Source organism: Gopherus evgoodei, chromosome 6 (genome assembly GCF_007399415.2).
Source record: "Gopherus evgoodei ecotype Sinaloan lineage chromosome 6, rGopEvg1_v1.p, whole genome shotgun sequence".
Lineage (NCBI taxonomy): Eukaryota > Metazoa > Chordata > Testudines > Testudinidae > Gopherus > Gopherus evgoodei.
Window position 1 is genome coordinate 60444046 of NC_044327.1, and position 20682 is coordinate 60464727.

The 20682-nt window shown below is 38.6% G+C and overlaps 1 protein-coding gene across 2 annotated transcripts in view; it reads right to left on the reverse strand.

Moving 5' to 3' along the window:
• Positions 1-1916: 1916 nt before the first annotated feature.
• Positions 1917-20682, reverse strand: part of PRR16 (proline rich 16) — a 240688-nt gene continuing 221922 nt past the window's right edge. The window contains exons 3-4 of one of the 2 annotated variants that reach the window (XM_030567786.1): positions 6864-6960; positions 1917-3125 (exon numbers count right to left, since the gene is read on the reverse strand). The gene's annotated coding sequence lies outside the window, so the exon portion shown is untranslated. The remainder of the gene's footprint in view (positions 3126-6863; positions 6961-20682) is intronic. The other variant, XM_030567787.1, reaches the window with a different exon arrangement.

Below are 20682 nucleotides of genomic sequence, written 5' to 3' on the forward strand. Positions count from 1 at the left end.
TCTATTACAGGAGTGGATGTGTGAGATTCTGTGGTCTAAAAAGTGCAGGAGGTCAGACTAGACCACGTTGGGCAAACTTTTTGGCCCAAGGGCCACATCTAGATAGGGAAATTGCATGCAGGGCCATGAATATAGGGCTGGGGGAAGGGGTTGGCAGGGGGTGCAGTGTGCAGGAAGGGGCTCTGGGCAAGGGGTTGGGGTGCAGGAGATGGTGCGGGGTGTGGCAGGGGGCTCAGGGCAGTGGGTTGGGGTGCAGGTGGTGTTCGGAGTGCGGGCTCCAGCCCGTCGCTGCTTACCTTGAGAGGCTCTGGGGTGGCAGTGGTGTGCAGCAGGCTCCCTGCCACTCCCAGAAGCAGCTGGCACCACATCCCTCTGGCCCCTGGAGGAAAGGGAAGGCAGAGAGCTCCATGTGCTGCCCTCCCCTGCGGGTACCTCCCTGAAGCTCCTAATAGCTGCAGTTCACTGCAGCCTCCACTGGCCGGGAATGGGGGAGCTTCGGGGAAGGTACCCACAGGTGAGGGCAGCACACGGAGCCCTCTGCCCTTGCTATTCCTCAGGGGCCACAAGGACATGGTGCTGGCTGCTTCTGGGAGCGGCATGGGGCCAGGGCAGGCAGGGAGCCTGCCTTAGCCCCTTGGCGCCACAGGGGTGGCAATCCTATGGCTCGATCCAAAGCCCTGATGGGCCAGATCCGGTCCACGGGCTGCAGTTTGCCCACCTCGAACTAGATGATCATGATGGTCCTTTCTGGCCCTAAAAGTCTGGGACTCTCTGTGACTTAGGTGACCGACCCTACAGTGCAAATGACAAATCTGTGAATATTCATAGCAACTTATCTATGAGTCAACCGTCAACTAAAATTGTATGTGTGAACTAAGGCCGTGACTCAGCTGTGCTCCGAGATCTCATCTCTTGTTGACACCTGTGGAACTGGGGGGCGGTCTTCCCCATGTCACAGGATCAGGCCACTTTTCAGTAATGACAACTAATACATTCATAAATATCACAGTTACTATCAAATAGGGCTAAAATTGATTTGATTTTTTTTGCAGTGAATCATTCAATCAGCAACCGTGGTTACCCATGGCTTCACAGTTTTAAGTGAGACAGAATTCAGATCTGTCTTCTCCCAAAGTCCAGGAACTTTATCACCTGTTGCAGTAATAGGGCTTCAGGCACACACTTCAGCAGTTCTATCATTTCATCCGTAAGAAGGAATGAAGCATATACACGTTTGGTAGCATGTTAGAACAGAGCATGAGTACTAAGCTATTTACCCAAATTCAACTGTATATTATTATTTTTGAAAGAACACTTTTCCCTACTCAACACTTAATTAGTATGTTCCTCACGAGCAAAGGGAATAAAGAAAAGCCTGTTTAGATTAAAGCTGATGGTTAAGGTAAGAGAATTGATATCACATGCTTTGCTTTTTCTCTTGAAATTACACGCAGGCTAGAGGATTATGAAAAAAAGGAAAATATATATTTTTATTCAAAACAGCTCTAGAATCAATGTGCTCAATGACTTGATAACAAAATAACCCATTAGATAGATACAATGACTGTTCCTAAATGAAAACCTGCGGATGATTGTAATGATCAATCTCTCTTACCCCTTAGGTTCCCAAATTCCTCTTGACCAAATAGTGGCATCTTTAATGGCTTGGTGAGTATGTTACAGTGTGAAAAAAATTGTTCCTAGATGAACTTCCCATTCATTCATGTGACTATCAAAATAACCTATGTACTGAAACTAAGAGTTAAAATACCTCCTCTTCTTCTTTTCCATACATATTTGCCAGTATAAATATACTTTATAATTTTACAAATTATAATATTTATATTAAAGCTTTCAGTCTGCAAATCGTTACGATTTAACATGGCAAAACAGTTGCTATGTTTTGGTTCCATCTTTAAATCCTTTTTTGGGGTAATGAAAACCATCTAAAATAAGTGACTGCAAATAATACAAACAACACATTTATTTAGAAAAATAAACTGAAAATGCTGTTTGTTTGTCTTTTACATTTTTCCATGAGGCATAGATAAATGGTTATAAAAATTACTATATGTCAAATACATATTACAAATGACTTTGTTCTTTCATATTTTCTAGGAGGATACTGTCAATGTCCAGCAGGAACATTCTGGGTGTATAGTTCAATAGGTTAAATCTCTTGGCTGTTACTATGATATAAAATGAATTTCATTAAAAAAAAATATTAGATCCCTTTTTAAATCCACTTTATCACATTGATGCTTTTTTCATATACATTTTTTTTTAATCTTAAGAAGGACTATTTTCCTGTGGGGAGAAATCCTCACTGTAAGAGAGCATTCCTTTTCTTCAGCTTTTTACTTTTTAATTCCTTTTGGAGCCCCTGCAAGATACAGCTTGTTGCAGTCTAAAATCTCATGGGGCCATCTGTTCAAATGCTGGCACACATCATTACCCTGAATGGAAGTGACAGTGCAAATATCAGAAGTGCATTGAGATGCAATCTGTAACGGCTAATTTTTTTTCTTCAGATTTGGGTGGAGAACAGGAGACAACATTCTTTCAAGCATTTTAGCATCACTGATGCTCCGTTCTTCTATGGCTTTGAATATGTACAAGGGATGGCAGAGGTCTTCTTTCCCCACAAATAGCAATATTCCTCTGTTGTAGTACATGCATTGCTTTTCCTGCAATCACTTAAGTGTTTCCTTTTGGCTACATATTTAAATATTTTTTGGATGCTGGCTGGACCGCATGAAAAATTGATTTATTGTTTGTTACTCTAATTGCTCAGTACTGAACTCCTCGAGTGTCAGGCTTGGAGACAGTTGTTTCTGTAACGAGGCAAGGTATTTAGTCCACTTTATTCTTCTTTCCGAGTGAGGAGAATTTAAGGCTGTGGCTTTTGTCAGGGCTCAGCTCATAGCTGTCAGATCTGAGGCAGATGGTTTCATGCAGATTACACCAGTAATTAGTTGTGCTCTGACTCTAAAGGCTTCCATGCACCAAGGAGGGTCAGGTTACTTTCATCAGAGCTGGCCTGCAAGAAGTCACAATGATGAATCCAACATCAAAGAACAACTGATATGCCTCCAAATGTAGATATTCCTTCCAGCCTGAAGGAGCTGTCAAAGAGAAAACAAAACAGAAAACAAAACTTTAAAGACATATAGTTATCAACAAATAAAAACCATAATAGGGAAGAGTTTCATTTAACATTTTCATTTAATTAAGAGCTTTCTCTTTCCCGTTCCCTGGCAGAAGCTTGCTCTTCCCTCCCCACGATCCCAGTAGGAACTCCCTTTATCCCCCTCCAAGGCCCTAGGAAGGAGCTCGCTCTTCCCTGCCTCTGCAGCCCCAGGGTCAGAGGAGTTCTGGGCCCTCGACAATTATTGGGGAGCCTGTGCCCCTGCTTGTTCCCCCTTGTGATGCCCCTGAAACCAATGACAATATTTTACGTGCCCAGAACGCAAATGAGAAGCTTTGAAAGTAGTGTAGTGAAAGGGTAACAGAATGCCCTCTTCAACTATAGTGCATTTAAAAAACACAAACCCTTAATACTGAAAATTAAGAAGCAAAAATCTGTGATCTTTATTGAAAAGAGAACTTTAAATATTTTAAAGTACCGCTCAGAAGTCAAACTAAATTTAGGAAGGAGTCCAACTCCTGCTTCTTAAAATTTAGCTTTGATACAAAGTTAGGATTTTAAAAAGATAAATTAAATAATCCATCATTGTGGTCCTTTTTCCCCAGGCTTGTTTCCATGATAATGTACGGCTGTACACGTCATGAGGAAGAATGATCTGCGAGGCAGTGCAGTCTGCATTTACACCTACATTTACCCTTGTATCACTGAACCAACTAGAACACCTCCTACCTCACTGACTCTCTAATATTAAGTCTGATACTGATTCAGCGGAGAGGCCCAGCTCAATTATTAGTGTTTTCTGTAAAACCATGAATATTACAGTGTTCAGAAATTTGCTATAACTTTGTTGAAACATTTTGTATGAGTAGACCTTCAAAGGGAATTTCAAATGGTCCAAAGATAGTTTTATCAGGTTGTTTTCTTGTTGTAGGCATTTCCTCCATGCATGGTTCCTTCTATGGGAAACAAGTCTAATGGGAAAAAAAGTTCGAGAGTTGGCAGTTTTTCAAAGAGATATTATTAAGGACACAAGAGCAAACTATCCCACTGCACAGGCAAGAGACCACCCTGGCTTCATCTGAAACTCAAAAAAGAGTCCCACGAAAAGTAGAAACTAGGTCAAATTATAAAGGATGAATATAAACAAGTAACACAAGTATGCAGAGACAAAATTAGAAAGGCTAAGGCACAAAGCGAGATCAAAATAGATAGAGACATAAAGAGTAACAAGAAAACATTCTACAAATACATAAAAGTAAGAGGAAGACCAAAGACAGGGACACCCTTTACTCAGTGAGGGAGAAAAAACAATAACAGGAAATGTGGAAATGGCAGAAGAGCTGACTGACTTTTTTGTTTCAGTTTTCAGCAAAAAGTTTAGTAGCAATTGGACATCTAACAATGAATGCCAGTAAAAATGAAGTAGGATCAGAGGATAAAATAGAGAAAGAATAAGTTAATATTACTTAAACAAGTCAGATGTCTTCAAGTCACCAGAGCCTGACGAAATACATCCTAGAATACTTAAGGAGCTGACTGAGGCGATATCTGAGCCATTAGCGATTATCTTTGAAACGTCATGGAAGATGAGATAGATTCCAGAGGACTGAAAAAGGGAAAATATAGTGCCAATCTATAAAAAGGTGAATAAGGACAACCCAGGGAATTACAGACCAGTCAGCTTAACTTCAGTACCTGGAAAGATAATGGAGCAAATAACTAGGCAATCATATTGCAAACACCTAGAAGTTAATAAGGTGATAAGTAACAGTCACCATGGATTTGTCAAGAACAAATCATATCAAACCAACCTAATGGCTTTCTTTGACAAGATAACAAGTCTTGTGGATAAGGGGGAAGTGGTAGATGTAGTATATCTTGATTTTAGTAAGGCTTTTGATATGGTCTCTCATGACCTAGACATAAACAAACTAGGGAAATACAACCTAGATGGAGCTACGATAAGGCACGTGCATAACTGGTTGGAAAACCGTTACCAGAGAAAAGTTATCAGTGGTTCACAGTCAAGCTGGAAAAGCATATCAAGTGGGGTCCTGCAGGGATCAGGTCTGTTCAATATCTTCATCAATGATTTAGATAATCGCACAGAGACTACACTCATAAAGTTTGTGGTAGATTCCAAGCTGGGGTGGGGGGGATAGGATTAGTTTGTGGATGATAGCAAGTGCTTTGGGGGATAGGATTAAAATTCAAAACGATATGGACAAACTAGAGAAATGGTCTGAAGTTAATAGGATGAAATTCAATAAGGACAAATGCAAAGCAGATAACACTTAGTCCTGCCTGAGTGCAGAGAACTGAACTAGAAGACTTCTTGAGGTCCCTTTCAATCCTACAATTCTATGATTCTCTTAATGTCCCCACAACACTCAGGTGCCTTACAACTAGCCTGTCGGATACACTGGAGCTAACAATGTTACTCCATGTGCCAATCAAATGAGGGCACTGAAGAGTAATATAAATATAGTTTCAACTTGTCCCTCCCATTTCTCTGGGCTGAGCATGCCAATTGTGCTGTAATTCCAGCTCAGGGAGCAAGGAAACAGATATTTATTCACATTTAATATTTATACTCCAGTAGCAACTAGCCCCAATTGGGATCTGTTATGCTAAGCACCTTGAAGACATAATTGCTGGTTTTGCCACTTCTTTGAATAACTGCTACCCTAACCACTTTACTTTGGCAGAAAAGCTAACGCCAAATGTAACCAATTTTAAAATATCAATAATATATATTACATTTTTTCTTTAGATAGTGTCCAACTTACTTATGATTTGTCAAAATTGCAGCACACAGCTGAATCCTGCTAAATTTGAGATTTTGAAGTTAGCAATGTCAGAAAACAGCAATAAAACCACAGAAACATCACGGCAGAATGATATCGAAGAGTATATACGCTATGCCACTTTATATGACAGAAACATAGTGGGAACTAGCACGTAGTTGAAACAAGCAGCAACAGTAGCTATGAGGAGCTTCCAGTCTTGCCCATGGACAGAAAGGAGATGTGATGAGATGTAGTTACTGATATTGGAACATCCACTCAGAGTGTCTCGAATCCTTTGTTGGCAGGTGTCCTAAGTGCTGAGATCTTAGAAATAAATCAAATCTCTCCTGTTACATACCAGAGGCACAGATTAGCATGTAGTTTCTTTAGAGAAAAGGTATAATCCAAAATAATCTTCAGATTTGTACTGTACATACTCAGTTTATAGCAATTGACTGCAACTGAGGTAATGTGGCACATTTAGACGGAGGCTATACTCTGATTATGGCATAACGGGTGTTTGGTCTTTATTTCTCAGTAACGTCCATCTTAGAAGTACTCAAATGTATTTATAGTTAAAGAAAGTTGAAAAAAACTGGAAACTCAGCATAGGCTCTGAAAGTCAACCTGGGGTTCTTCATGGTCCCACATTATCATAAATAATGAAGATTCTGCAATTGAAACTTAGTTGAAAAGTCTATTATGTACTGTGTCAGATTAGAAGAATCCCTATCACTTCGCCATAGCTATATTGATTCTGCATTGGTTAAGGGGAGAAAAACAAAAACTAATAATTTCCTTTTGTTACTAAAGCAAGGACTTAATCTCAGAATAAACACAGTGAGCATATCTGTAATACTCCAGTTTCTCGCAGTCATTTTCCTCATTATAACCATATATTAAACTTTGTAGCAGATCTTGTTTACCTCTCCAGTTTTTGCATCCTTCCACTCCAGAGACTAGATGCTAAAACACCGTTACTCTCCCGCAGTTTTTGAGCCAGGTTTTATCCCCAGCATTGATCTAGCAAACAAAAACAAGAAATAACTGGTGATATCTTTTCATCAGATGATAAGGTAATGGGGACAGAGAAAGACTTGTGCTGGCACAGTATAAACAGAAACAGTCATTTCCCTACATCTGAGATCTAGGAGTCAATCACTTCAATTCTACTGAAAGACAAAGCAAGGCTACACCTGGTATTTGATGCATTGTTGCAATATAATCATTTTGACAGGTTTTAGAGAAAACTCTGCTAGCATTTCACTGTAGGATTAATGGGGGCATACAGCAACATAGGAATTGCCATATCAGATGACAACAGTGGCCCATGTCCAGTATTTTGCCTCTCATAGAAATAGTATAATGGACAATTATGGTATAATTTGTCTTTAGGGGAGGTTTCATCCTAATTCCAGATAGTCAGGACTTGGTTTGCATGCTGAATCAAAGGTTTATATCCCATTTAAATCTGTAGTGCTCTCTCATAGAAATATGTAACTCTTTTTGAATCCTTAAAATTTTTGGCCTCAGTTACACCTTGTGGCAATGAGTTCCTCAGGCTAATATTGCATTGTGAAAAAATACACTGTGGTGGCAATGGCTCTGGATTGTGTTGCACACTGGTCCAGCAAGATGGAAATTCCACAATCAATTCATCTAAATTTATACATGAAGGGCTTAATCAATTCAATATAAACATGAATAATTTTATCAGTACTGTCTGTCAGCATGCAGTCCTTCCTCAAACTTATTCAGAACAACACTGAATTCCCTTATGAGTGATATCAAATTCACTTTCTTCTTCTTTTTTTTTTCCTTTGGAGATGCAGTCTCTCTCTATAAATCTAAATTCATATCCATGTGAAACATGAAAGGTCTATTCGTATTCTCCTAGCAGCATTTATCATCTTGGATGTCAACCTACACTGCATGATTCATTCTCAGGGCACAGCTGAATACTTTGATACCTTCACATGATATCTAAAAATTGGTCTCTTTGTGACTGATGGTCTCCATAAGAAAAAAAAATAGTTTGTATGCTAATATGGGATCTCCCATACAAAATACAGTTTTGCAATGTTCTGAAACACAGAAACCAGATGGGGTGAACATCTCCACATTAATTTAAAATAATAAATATTACATACAAAAGAGCTGTATTAACATTAACAGACTAGTAAGTTGTAAAGTGAAGCATTCAGAAATTAGGAAATGATAGAATTAAGGTTGCTTGTGCAATTTTTCCTTCACAACTCTCCTATAAGGTAAGAAATTTGTATCATCCTGAATTTACAGATGGGGAAATGAGGCAGAGAGAGAGAGTGTTTAGGACAAAAATTTGGAAAAACATCCACTAATTTGGGGGATCTCAGTGATTAGCTGCCCACTTTGAGACATGTAGCATCTAATTTTAAGTTCTTCCCATTTTGGGGGATGTATATATTCAAAGCACTGCATTAAATTAATTAATTCCACAATAGACCTGTTAAGGAGTTGGTAAGTATTACAACCCAAACCTGTCAATATCCTGATATAGGGTAAAGCAGTAAACTTTAGAGATGTACAACTGCATAAAAGTACCTAAAGACACAAAGACAAATTTAAATAAATATACAGAGAGGTGCAGAGGTGGAGGACAGGGAGGCCAGAGCTAGTGAGGGGTATATAGAGAGACTATATCATTATATTCTCCCCTCTCTCTGCATTCCCCAACCAGTACCACCATTTCAACCGTTTCCTTACACTAGCATTTCATTCCAAAAGACCCCACCCCAAAGAAACCAATTACATTCTAAAACATACCCTCTAAAACCCTCCTCAGTTTCATTCTAGACCTCCCTCCCCCATTTCAATTTAAAACACACACATACCCTCCTCATTTTTACTCAAAATTATATTCAGTGTAAACATATTGAAAGACGGGCAGTTGGAATATGTCCAATATTTAGTCATTTTAGTAGTGCATCTTTCTGTTATCAGCTTTCCACTCAAACTACAATATTGAGTGTTGTATAGAGTTTTTAATAAGATGATGTAATAAGGGGAAAATAACCTATAAGGGTACTAATTAAAAAATTTTCTAAATAGTAAATGAACACTGATTTAAAACTTAGTATAAACAGTCACTTATATTTAACCAGGGAGGATATTCATTCAGGTACCCAGTTTACAGTATTTAATATTAAAACCCGCTTTAGTAACCGCAAGCTGCATGCCCATGTCACTTAAAACACAAGCAATGTAATTTGGAATTATAATTAATAACTATTTCATATGTGGGTTATTCAGGTAAGTAGAACCAACACTGTTTGTTGGTGAAAAATGCAGATTCCATAACAGAAAGGTTTAATGACTTTGTGTTGGATTTGCTGAACTGTTTATGACCAAACAAAAATGAACAAAAAAAGTCAAAAAAGTCAAAATCTTTCATTTCATTTAATTAATAAAATGAAACATTTCAAGCGTTCAGTTCAACATGGCTTTTTGTTTGAAAATTTCCTTCCATTTTGTTTCAAAATGTTAAAAATGCTCAAAATCAAACTGAAACATTTCATTTCAGTTCAAAATGTTTCATTTGACCCAAAATTATTTTTTAATTTTTTATTTGAAAATTTCAAAAAATTTCTTTTGAACCTGAAATAAAAAATAAAATATAATAATAATAAATAATAATAATAATAATCCATTATCTGCACAGCTCTAATTGTGGATACAGAAAAGAAATGTAGAAATGATTGCATTTAGTTTTTAACAATTTAAAACCCTGAAAAATATGGAGTAAATATTTTCCAGGCATTTCTACATTCTATTGACATCTTTCAGGACACACTGTTATGTTTCAACACTACAGATATTTAGAACCAGGTCTAGGTTGTGCTATTTGGATTTTTTCTTATTCCTTTGAAATGAAATCTGTGTGTATACTAAAGCCTAATTCTTCCTTCAATGGAAGTTAGTCAGTTGGCTTTTGTTTTTTTGTTCTTGCTGTCTGTTTGTAATTCTTTCATCTTCATTTAGGGCACAAACATATTTTCTTGCTATTCAGGGTTTGGAAATCTTTGTCATTATACCTTGGTTCCCTTTTTTAAACACAAATACAAATGGTGGTTTAGAGTACATTTGGTGGAGAGCATAGTGGTTAAATTTTATCCAGAACTCAAGTAGCCAATATTTGATCCAGACACAGTGGCTAAGACACATGGATGGATTGTAAGTGGTAGGCCATAACTTTTATTAAACAAACACAGGAGTGGAGTTCTACCTGGCCATCACTCATACTCTCCTGTATCAGGTATTTAAGTGGTTCCAGTCCGGGGGTTACAGGGCTCTTACCACATAACCCATAAATGGTGGAAGGCTCTCCTCAGCCTAGTATCCAGGATTCAGCTCACCACCCCCCATAACAGGAGTAGAGGGTGGCAGAAGGATAGGGAGCCTCAGTCTCCAACGGCCATAAGGTCTCACCGTATCCCATGAGGCTAAGGCCCATTAGCAAAATCACAGGCCTTTTACCTAGGGGACCCATTCATTTTATCCTTTTTACCTCACTGGAAACAAGCTGAAAGTTGCAATGAATTCACAACTTAAGACAAATACTTCAGCTAGGTACCAAGCACATTCCTACTTAATGCACTGTGGCTTGAAGATGCTGTGAGGAAGGAGAAAAAACTCTGGGCCTCTGTCAATTGTCCCTAATGGGTGATCATCATCCCACATCATCTGTCAGGCTTGAGTCCCATTCCTAGTTAAGGGTGGGGTTGCTGAAACAGAGCTGAAAGAGGGTCCACAAGGTCCTTGCTCCAGATTAAATCCCAGAAACTGGGGAATGTTGGTCGATCAGCACCCCTACCCCCACCCCAATTGGCCAACGGGTGTCAGAGACTCTGGGTAGGAGGAGCTACTTGGCGTCACTCAGCAAGTGTCTCCTTCTCTTGCTGCTGGGGATTTACCCCTTCACCGCTGGCCCAGTCAAGTTCCCTCACCCATTGAGATAGAGAGGTGGCATTTTTAGTTAGTGCTTCTCCATCATTCAGACTTTATAAACTAACATTATCACATCCATGTTCAGCAGTGTGTTACTGTGTTCAAACATTTGTCTCCCATCCTAAACCAAGATTAACATTCAAATCTCTGCAAAACTGAATGTTAACAACTCCACTCCCATACCCTTCTGTAAAGCAATTATATTGATTTTTCAAGCTACCCTCTTTCAGAGCACACTTTTACTTCTAGTAATTTTCCAGTAGTAATTACTCAGAGAATCAGTCTGACTTTTTGAACCTGTAAATAATCAGTACCAACATGAAATCAATTAGAATACACATTATCTTCATTAAAATGGTTTCACTTATAACCTTGAACTACGATGTAAAACATTTCAAAATCTAAAATTAACTCTGTTAATTTTTTACTGCTTTCTTTATTCACTGTAATCCATAATGTTTGCAGGTAGATGACACTTATTATCACTGCATCAACAATAACGTTACTCTTATTCTATTTCTTTTAATGGTTTTTTATTTTATTTTACTACAGCACTGACAACGCGAGAGCTTTTGCTGGAAATTCAGATATTTCAATACAGCTATACCAATTTACACCAGCTGAGAATAAGGCTCATTGTCTTTAATGAATCCAGAGAGCATATGAAGAAAGGATTAGTAAAATATCGTATATCATGTTTTGTAACTGAAGTCTACTGCTTAAATGATGTATTTCTACAAGTTTGCTGTCTACATGAGCATTTGTACTGCAAAATGGGGCCCCATCAGGATTAGAGTCCCTTAGCACTAATGCAATATAAATACTTGATAGTAAATACAACAACTACTATTACTGGCAACAGGAGAATAAGCACACAACGAATACAAGAAGGATTGTGCTTGGCCAACGTAACATATAACTAAGATAAAATGTCTTATTTTGGTTACCTTTCAGGTCCCCTATCTTATTGCTGTTGTCTCCTTAGTTGAAAGCTCATTAAGGCCTGGGAATATGCCATGATTTTCTGTAAAGCAGCTAGCACACTATGGATACAACATAAAGAGATAATATAACAATGCTGAAGGTCCTTAATTAAAGTAATGTTGACTGAAACACTGCAGTGCTTCTCTTGGTGAACAGCACAGAAAGGTAGAGTTCAGTGAGAGAGACAGAGAAATGGCTAGCCCAAGGAAAGGACAATGGGCCACTGAGCCTTTCGTCTTTACATCACTGGTTCCAAATGCAGCTGAGGTCTGCAAAAACCAAAGTTACCAGGTGAAACCCTGGTGCCATCCTGGAAGTTCTGCCATTGACTTCAGTGAGGACAACACCCACCATCTGTTGTCTCTTCATGGCTTGTGTGAAGCGATTGATGCTCTTAATTCAGTCCCTAATGGAAAAGCATCCACTTCAACATTGGCACTAATGAAAACACTTATTGGCAGTTTCAGAAGAGAGCAAGTGGTTGAATGGAAATGGAAATAAAACTACATTTGCGTCCCTAGAAGCAATCCTTCCAGTCCTCTATTGAGAAACAATGGCAGGCCAAGCATGGGAAAGATTGTAGCCACTGCTTCTGTCTGTAGTGTACTTGTCTAGCGGATAGGGAGCTTCAGTTTCCAGGGCTGTCAACCCAACACCTTTCATGAGACCTGAATTAGATTATTTTCCAACTGTTGTGGAAACCAATCAGTACATATGTGTTTGCAACATTACAAAGGCCAGTAAAAAACTCTCCCTAGTATCCTACTATACATTTTTAAAAGCCACTATTTTATTTAACAATACTAGAAATATAGGGGTCTATTTTCCTCTTAATGATTGTTCTTCAGTTCCTTCAACACAAATAGGAATTTCATACATTCCAGAACCTTAAAAATAAGCACACGTGAAACTTCTTTCAAAAATACCTGCATGATCTTCCTGTACTTATAAACATTCAAGACTACCACTATTAATTCAATTGCAGAAATACTGATAACATAAATCAAGCATGTCCTTGAGGAATTACATTACCTTGCCATCTACATTTCTGATTCTTTTCAACTAATAGTCAATTGATCCATTCAATATCTGAACCTGGCACATGAACCACTGAACCATGAACAATAGTATTTTATTCATTTTAAATCCTGTTAAATGTACAGGATGTGAAATTTACCCCATGCAGAGGCTGAACTAAGATTTACATATCACTGGAGGGCTTAAATGGTACTCAAATGGTGCATAGGTCTTGTGGTGGCTGTCTGCACAGGTTTTCATTTCATCCCTTAATAACTGGCTGTTTCCAGTTCTCCTATTCAATAATTTTTTTTGCTTCCTTCTTTACAACATAGTAAGGCAATAAAGAACTGCCACTTTCATGGATTTCAGTACCAGCATTCAAAATCTTCTGGGGTCATTGGTAGTTGCTAATATGTATTAGCAGTTCTCTAACACTTAACAGTAGAAGCCATCATTTGAATTAGAAAATCAGTACAAAGCTTCTGAAAATGCAAAAGTGGTGTAATCTAAATATGATCTTGCATTTAGCTCATCCATCAAATTTTGTACAAACTTATGCCCCATGCAACCCAGCAACTCCATTGACGGCAAGACATAAACCAGGCCAGTTATTGGTCATACATGTTAAATTTAAGACACACACAATATATAGGTAAAGTACAGTCCTGTAAAAATTGAGGTTTATAGCAAAAGTGGTGTTATTGCAAAACTGAAAAAAAAACCCAGCTTGTAGAGTAATATACCAAGTAAATATTAATGTGAAAAATGTTTGTTAAAATATCAGTATGTATTTGACAAAGCTATTTTATTAAAGGTGGAAAACATTCTGGCATGTCTAACAATAGTATGGTAGCAAAATATTTGTTTCCTAGACAGAGTTTAGTTATATTTTTAACTATATATAGTTTAACTATATATATTTTTAAATCTGCAGTATTATAATAAAAAACATTTAATGTTAATAATTAAAAATCCTAATAAATCAACTGGTCATAATGGGCTTGATTTCAGAGGTATTGTTCTCCTTCCTCTCTCACTGATTGAAATAGGAATAGGGAGTTCTCAACACCTCTGAAAACCAGACCCAATAAGTCAAGGTGTTGAAGTCAATTTACCAAAGCTTTGATTTTCACAGTGTTGGGTTATTGCTGCTCAGCCACGACTCTATTCTCTTGCACATTCTTTTTGTTCTTAAAAAGTCTTATTTTCTCAAGCACCACAAGAGGACAAAAATAAATAAATAAAATAAAAGACACCGGGAATGTGGTTTAAGTGGGCCACAACTTTATTAAGTAACATCTGGGAACTATCCAGCAATAACGTATCCAGTGCAGGTCATCCATCCTTTGCAATAGGTTCTACTTGGTGGAAGGTCACTGTCAATCACCCATGAAGCTGGTCTCTCAATCATTACTGGGACCCCACTACCTTGCTCAAAGGGTGGGAACAGCTGGTTGTCTCCTTGCTGTACCAGACATTAGGCGCTCCAACCAATTCTCCACCTTCTTTAGGACACACCTTCTCCTAATCTGCTTCCAAATTCTTGTTGATCAGTCAGCCAGATCCCCCTCTGAACAATTATCTGGGCTGAACATCTGCCAAGTTGTGACAACAATTCATTTCATAACCTAACATTCCATTTGGTCCCTGGGTTGCTAAAAGGAGGGTGAAGAAAACCCATACCATCCAACTAGTCTGGCAGGGAGGGAAAAGGCCTTCAGCAAAACCCAACAACCTTGTCTTATCCTAATCGGGGGGGGGGCGGGGTGTGGAGAAGGGAGATAGTTTTTTTTTTCTAAGACAAAATAGCATGTCCTGGCATGGTGAAGTTCTTCTAGTCTAGCAGCCAATAAGATTATGCTGCACTCTTCTCTCTAACTAATTAGCCACAGAGCCCCTCTTCTCAAACCCACAAGGAGGGAGTGGACTTGTAATCCTTAATGGGGCTGAGGGTTCTCTTTCCCCTGCTAGTCCAGACAAAACCTTCCCATCTTCAAGAGCACAGGAAGGGTGGAGGCATTTGAAAATAAAGTTCTTATGACCTTCTTCTGAGCATTATGCTATATGCAGCTTTTCTTATCTAAGGATACCAGATCCATCACAATGGGACACTATTTAGTGAAATGAATTGTCTTGTCACCTTTTATTGGTTCATGAGGAGAGATGATTTACCAGTTCCTTCTCTGTCTCTTTTGTATAGCTGACATGTAGATTATCAAAAACTATGGAATATTTCAAATACATCTCTTTCAGAAAAAGTGGATGATTCAAAACCAGGACAATCTTATGGCTAGAGACTGCTGTCGTGCTTGCTCTTTCTTGCCTTGTACCTAGACTTGTATCTAATTAGAGCTGGATGAAACTATTAAAGAAAAAAAAATTTCATTAAAAGCAGCATAATGTCAAAACTAATTTTTTTCATTAAAATATCATTTTTAATTTAATTTTCAAAAAAAATCAAAGCAAAACAGTTCAGGGCAAATTGGCCCCAAATTTTGTATTTTTTCTTTTACTTCTTCTCTTAGAAAAGTAGGAAAAGTTAGAGTGGAGGAAAATAACACTTACATTATAAAATTTTAATTGATGTTGCTTTTTTAAACACTCTCTAAGTGAGACATAGCAATGATTTGTTTGTTACCATTTCGAAGATACTCAAAAAAAGTGAGAAAGTGTGTATCTCTGTGTAAGTCATACCTTTCATACTTTGATATTGTTTTCCAGTTGGTAAAAATGTGAACATTTCAATTAATTATTTTTCTTTGAAAAATTCCAGTGGAAAAAATTACCAGAGATGGCAGGGCTAAATTCAAAGCTGGTTTCAGTACTACTTTCAATAACTTCAGTTTGAGTTTACCAATATTGACTTGAGTATCACCTAGGGACATGAGGACAATGTATAGGCTTGTGTATTTAGAAATATATGTGTATTTAGTTAGTATGGGAGTCAAAAAAGTTATTCACACAAGGTTTCATGATAAGCAATCATGAGGTTGTATTCAAAATGTGATAATTCATACCAATACATTGGAATTTATACTTATTTAAGATATACAATATTTACAGATACCACCCAGGACTTGTTACAGATGCAAGAGGAACCTGCAAAAGGAACTATATTACATAGATCCAAGAGGTGCTGACTTTTTATTTTTTTTTGTTATAGAGAATAAGGGGATTTTCTGATGGCTAAATTCAAATAAAGTGTCTGTTTCAATACATTTTGACGTATTCATGAGTTTAATTGCCTTCATGAGAAAATCAAAATAGAACTTTGTGATAGTGGCAGAGCCAGGTGCCAGCTCAGGCCAAGGCCCCTAGGCTTCACTGAACACTGATGAATGCGTAGCTGGGAACCAGTCTGGCTCATTTGTGTGTTAGTATTATTAAAATGGGCATTAGATTTATAGAGATGTATTTAGTGTTTGACTTTATTATATGCTTGTGAGTTGCTGCATGCATTAATTTCACTTACAATATCTGTATCCCATTCTATAAGGTAGTATTTAAGTGTTTGCTTTGTAACTGGAAACCCCTCCAGTCAGGAAAAATGCATTACTAAGTGTGAAATACAAGTTTATCACAAGAGGTATCATCTCTTCCCCAATTAAAGAATGCCTATAGACACTGGTTGAACCATTGTAGAACACCAGTGGACAAAAGACTTTGTTGATTGCTCCTTTCACAGTCGTTAAGAGGAGACATGCACAAACCCTTGTCCCATCACAGTTTGAACTCTGGGGTAAGGGAATAAAAATTCCTGACCAGAAACAACTGTATCACTCTGCTGCTTGGAATTTGAAGAGAGCAATATTTCTAAGCTTAAGGAAGGGATCCCCAAGCTTCTAGCTTGAGTTAGTCCTAGAAGACACAAAGAACTTGCACATTACAGCAGCTTCTATTACCTATTACTTAAGACTGTAACTCATTTGTGAGTGTATGTTTACCTGTTTTAACCTTATAAATACATCTCATTTCTTTTTCCTAGTTAATAACTCTTCAGTTAGTTTATTAAAGGATTGGCCACAAGTGTTGTCTTTGGTGAGAGATCTCAGATACAATTGACCTGGGATAAGTGACCTTTGGGACTGGGAGTAACCTGAATATTGATGTGATTTTTGGTATAAGGGACCATCTATCACAAAGCCAGTCTTGCCTGGGTGGCAAGATAGCCCAGCGTGCCCAAGGGCACTATCTGTAACTCCATATTAACGCTGTAACAGTGCCTGTGGAGTTCACACTTGATACCTGGTTGGCAAAATCTAATTATAGAACATGGCCAATTTGTGGTTTGTGCCTTCGTCTGTAACAGTCTGCCCTGAAGTTGACACTCACGTTCATGAGCCACTCCAGAGAGCCTGACAAACTTATTAAACATCAGAACACAAATTCACTGGTACTGTTGCCCCCTTTTGACTGAAGCAGCTAGTCAAGTTCTGGGCCCTATGGATATGCCAGCTGGGAGTAGAAATTGGTGATAAGTATTTATTTGATGCAGTTGTGTTTATTTACAAAGAACATACCAAGTTCTGTCTTTCTTATCACAGAAGGAATCAAATAGCAAGAAAGCTTTTTTTCCTCACAGCACCAATGTTGCATGTCTTGGGAGGAGCATCCTCTCCGAAGAGAACTGATTAGCACCAGATAAGGTAGCCTGTGGCTCTGACGTGTGCCTGTGAAAGGAAATTCTGGTTATCTGTGGAATGTACTGTTATTAGAACACTCTTTTCAGCCTGCACACACAACCCAACAACCTCTTCCCAGGTTTCTTCCAGGGTCACCCACCATGCTTCTAGCTGCTCCTTCAGTCTCACTTTCTTTCTGATTATGTCTAAAATATAGCTGTCACATCAGTATTCCATTAATGTATCCAATCCACCTCTCTGAGAGATGTTAGCTAGATCAATGGAGTAATGCTTCCATTGACCTAGCTGCAACTACAGTGGAGGTTAGGTCAACCTAACTATGGTGCTCAGGGAGCAAAATTTTTCACAGCCCTGAGCAACAAAGCTAGGTTGACCCAAGTTTTAGGTGTAGATCAGGCCTCAGTTTTTCCCAGTTTTTGTCTGTTCCATCTTTCCCCACACACATACCAAAAACAATACTCAGCCAAAAGCTTTTGGGCAGGTTTATGTACTCCTTTTGTCTTAGGTAGTGAGCTTATGGTTATGTTAACTGAAGGGTTAGTTCACACATATTAATCTCAATGGGGTTTTAACTCAATCCATAATGGGTATTCACCCATATTATAACATTACATGCTATAGATAACCAGAATTTCCTTTCACAGACACATCTCGGGGTATGTCTTCACTACCGGACAGATTAGCGGGCAGCAATTGATCCAGCGGAGATCGATTTATTGCATCTAGTCTAGACACGATAAATCGATCCCTGAGAGCTCTCCTGTCGACTCCTGTACTCCAGCTCAGCGAAAGGTGCAGGCAGAGTGAATGGGGGAGTGGCAGCAGTCAAGTCACCATAGTGAAGACACTGCAGTAAGTAGATTTAAGTACGTTGACTTCAGCTACGTTATTCACATAGTTGAAATTGCATAACTTAGATCAATCCCCCCCCACAAGTGTAGACTGGGCCTCAGAGTTACAGTCAGCCTTATTTGGTGCTAACCAATTCTCTGAAGAGAGTATGCTGTTCCCAAGACATGCAACAGAGTACAATGAATAAATCAATTGGGAATGCATGCATCTGCTATTAAAGTTATTTTATTCTTAGATCCTTAATATGACACAAATTGTTTGGAAACAGTTCATACCAGAGTACAACTTCCAGCTCACAAGTGAAACCTTTTCTTGTTCAGCCTGGAGCCAGGCTCAATGGTGGAGAACTGAACTGGCAGCCCCTCAGTTGCCTATTTAAAAGATGTGTATGGGTGAAAGGAGCCATGTATGAAATAATGTAGCTACCATTATTCCTGCTCATTTTGACATTTACTGATCTTTCATCTATTTCATATCTCTCTGCCATGCTTCAAGCAATTGAACTGCCTTGTAGGACCACACCCATCTTCCAAACCATCTTTCAAGCCAATAAAACTTAGCAAAACATCAGAAGATATTTGTACAATTCTTTGGCTCACTCTGTTTACAGATTTCCCTATCTAGGGATGAAAACATTTATGTTTCCAACTGACAGCATTTTGTTTGTTAACAAATGTTTTACAGGATTCAACTTCTTCCTTTATCCTCTGCCACAAATATTTTGCCATTGAGGATTAAATATGAATTTGACTGCCAGAACTGATATGGAGATTCCTGAAGTAACACTACTTTTGCATTAAACTCTTCCCCCAAAACATGCTAATGTGACAGGAAGGTAAAGTCACAATGACTTTTTGCACTGCATAATGAAACAATATTGCAGCATTGAATAAAAGAGACAGATACCAAAGCCATATGCTCGTTTAAACATTTTCCCATAAAAATAATTGTCCTGATTCTACAGAGTGCTCTGGCTGCTTTATATCACTTTAGCGTGCAAAATAGCCCTTATGCTAGTGGATTTGGCCACTAAAGGGTGCTGGCCCTGCTGAGAGAAATCCTCCGGTGCTGGCGAGCTGGTGGAATGGCTTTATATCAGATGCTCCTTTCAGGTGCTGACACAGCGAGTAAAGATGACAAAAAAGGGTCATGTCCAGGTTTCCTTTATGCCCAGCTTATCCTTGGCTGCTGAAGCAGCACATAGGTGCCTTTGGTAGCTGCTGCAAGATAGAAGAGCCTTCTAACTTGCAACAGAGACCAAGCCAGCATTTGGCAGTCTCAGGATGAAGGCCAGGGCAAGAGACTTAGAGCTGCCTTTCATGTCTTGTTCTAGATTTGTGCTCAGCTCTTCTCAGCCTGCCTAGAAGATCCAGTCTCTCTAGTCTGAGGTCATTTGGACATAAAGGGTTTTATTATTATTATTGTTGTTCCATTATATTCTGATGCTCTGTGTTATATTTTTACTGGAGATGGGTTCATGCTGCAAAAACCTGATCTACATCCAAATTTCGCATTAAGTTATATTCCATGTCGGAGGCTTGGTGTACTCCATTGTGAAGATACAGATTGTTTATAAAATTCAGATTTGGTTTAGTTTGGATTTTGAAGCCTCCATCTTCCAAAGTTTAGGGGTGTTCAGATCCAGCACCATCTCTTTCGATCACCCGCTTTTTAAAAATATTGGATATCTATGACCTGCACTGCATTTACTTGCTCTAAGAATATCATGAAAATGCAGGTCTTGGCTAACTATGTTTGCTTAACAGCGATGCTGGAGGACAGTACTTTGGAAACATCTGGATATTTTTGCTTTCTTTAAATGAGATCTCTTTGACCTCTAAAAATGAGTACCCCATTCCAACCTTGCTGTTTCTCCAGTCAAGTTGCATTAATGCCTGCATGAGAAAGGAGCAACCCTTGAATCGTTAATTGATGGAGACACAATTTTATGCCCTTTTTGTGGCTTTGAAACACATGGTCTCAAGCACTGATAACAAGAGTTCACTTCTCCAAAAGATTAATTTTTTCCCCTACCACATGGGTCAGCAAACAGTTTAGAATGCCAGAATACCTTTTAGACTCATAGACTCATAGATTCATAGGTCAGAAGGGACCAATATGATCATCTAGTCTGACCTCCTGCACAAGGCAGGCCACAGAACCCTACCCATCCACTTTTATAACAACCCCTAACCCAGGACTGAGTTATTGAAATCCTCAAAATTGGTTTGAAGACCTCAAGCTGCAGAGAATCCACCAG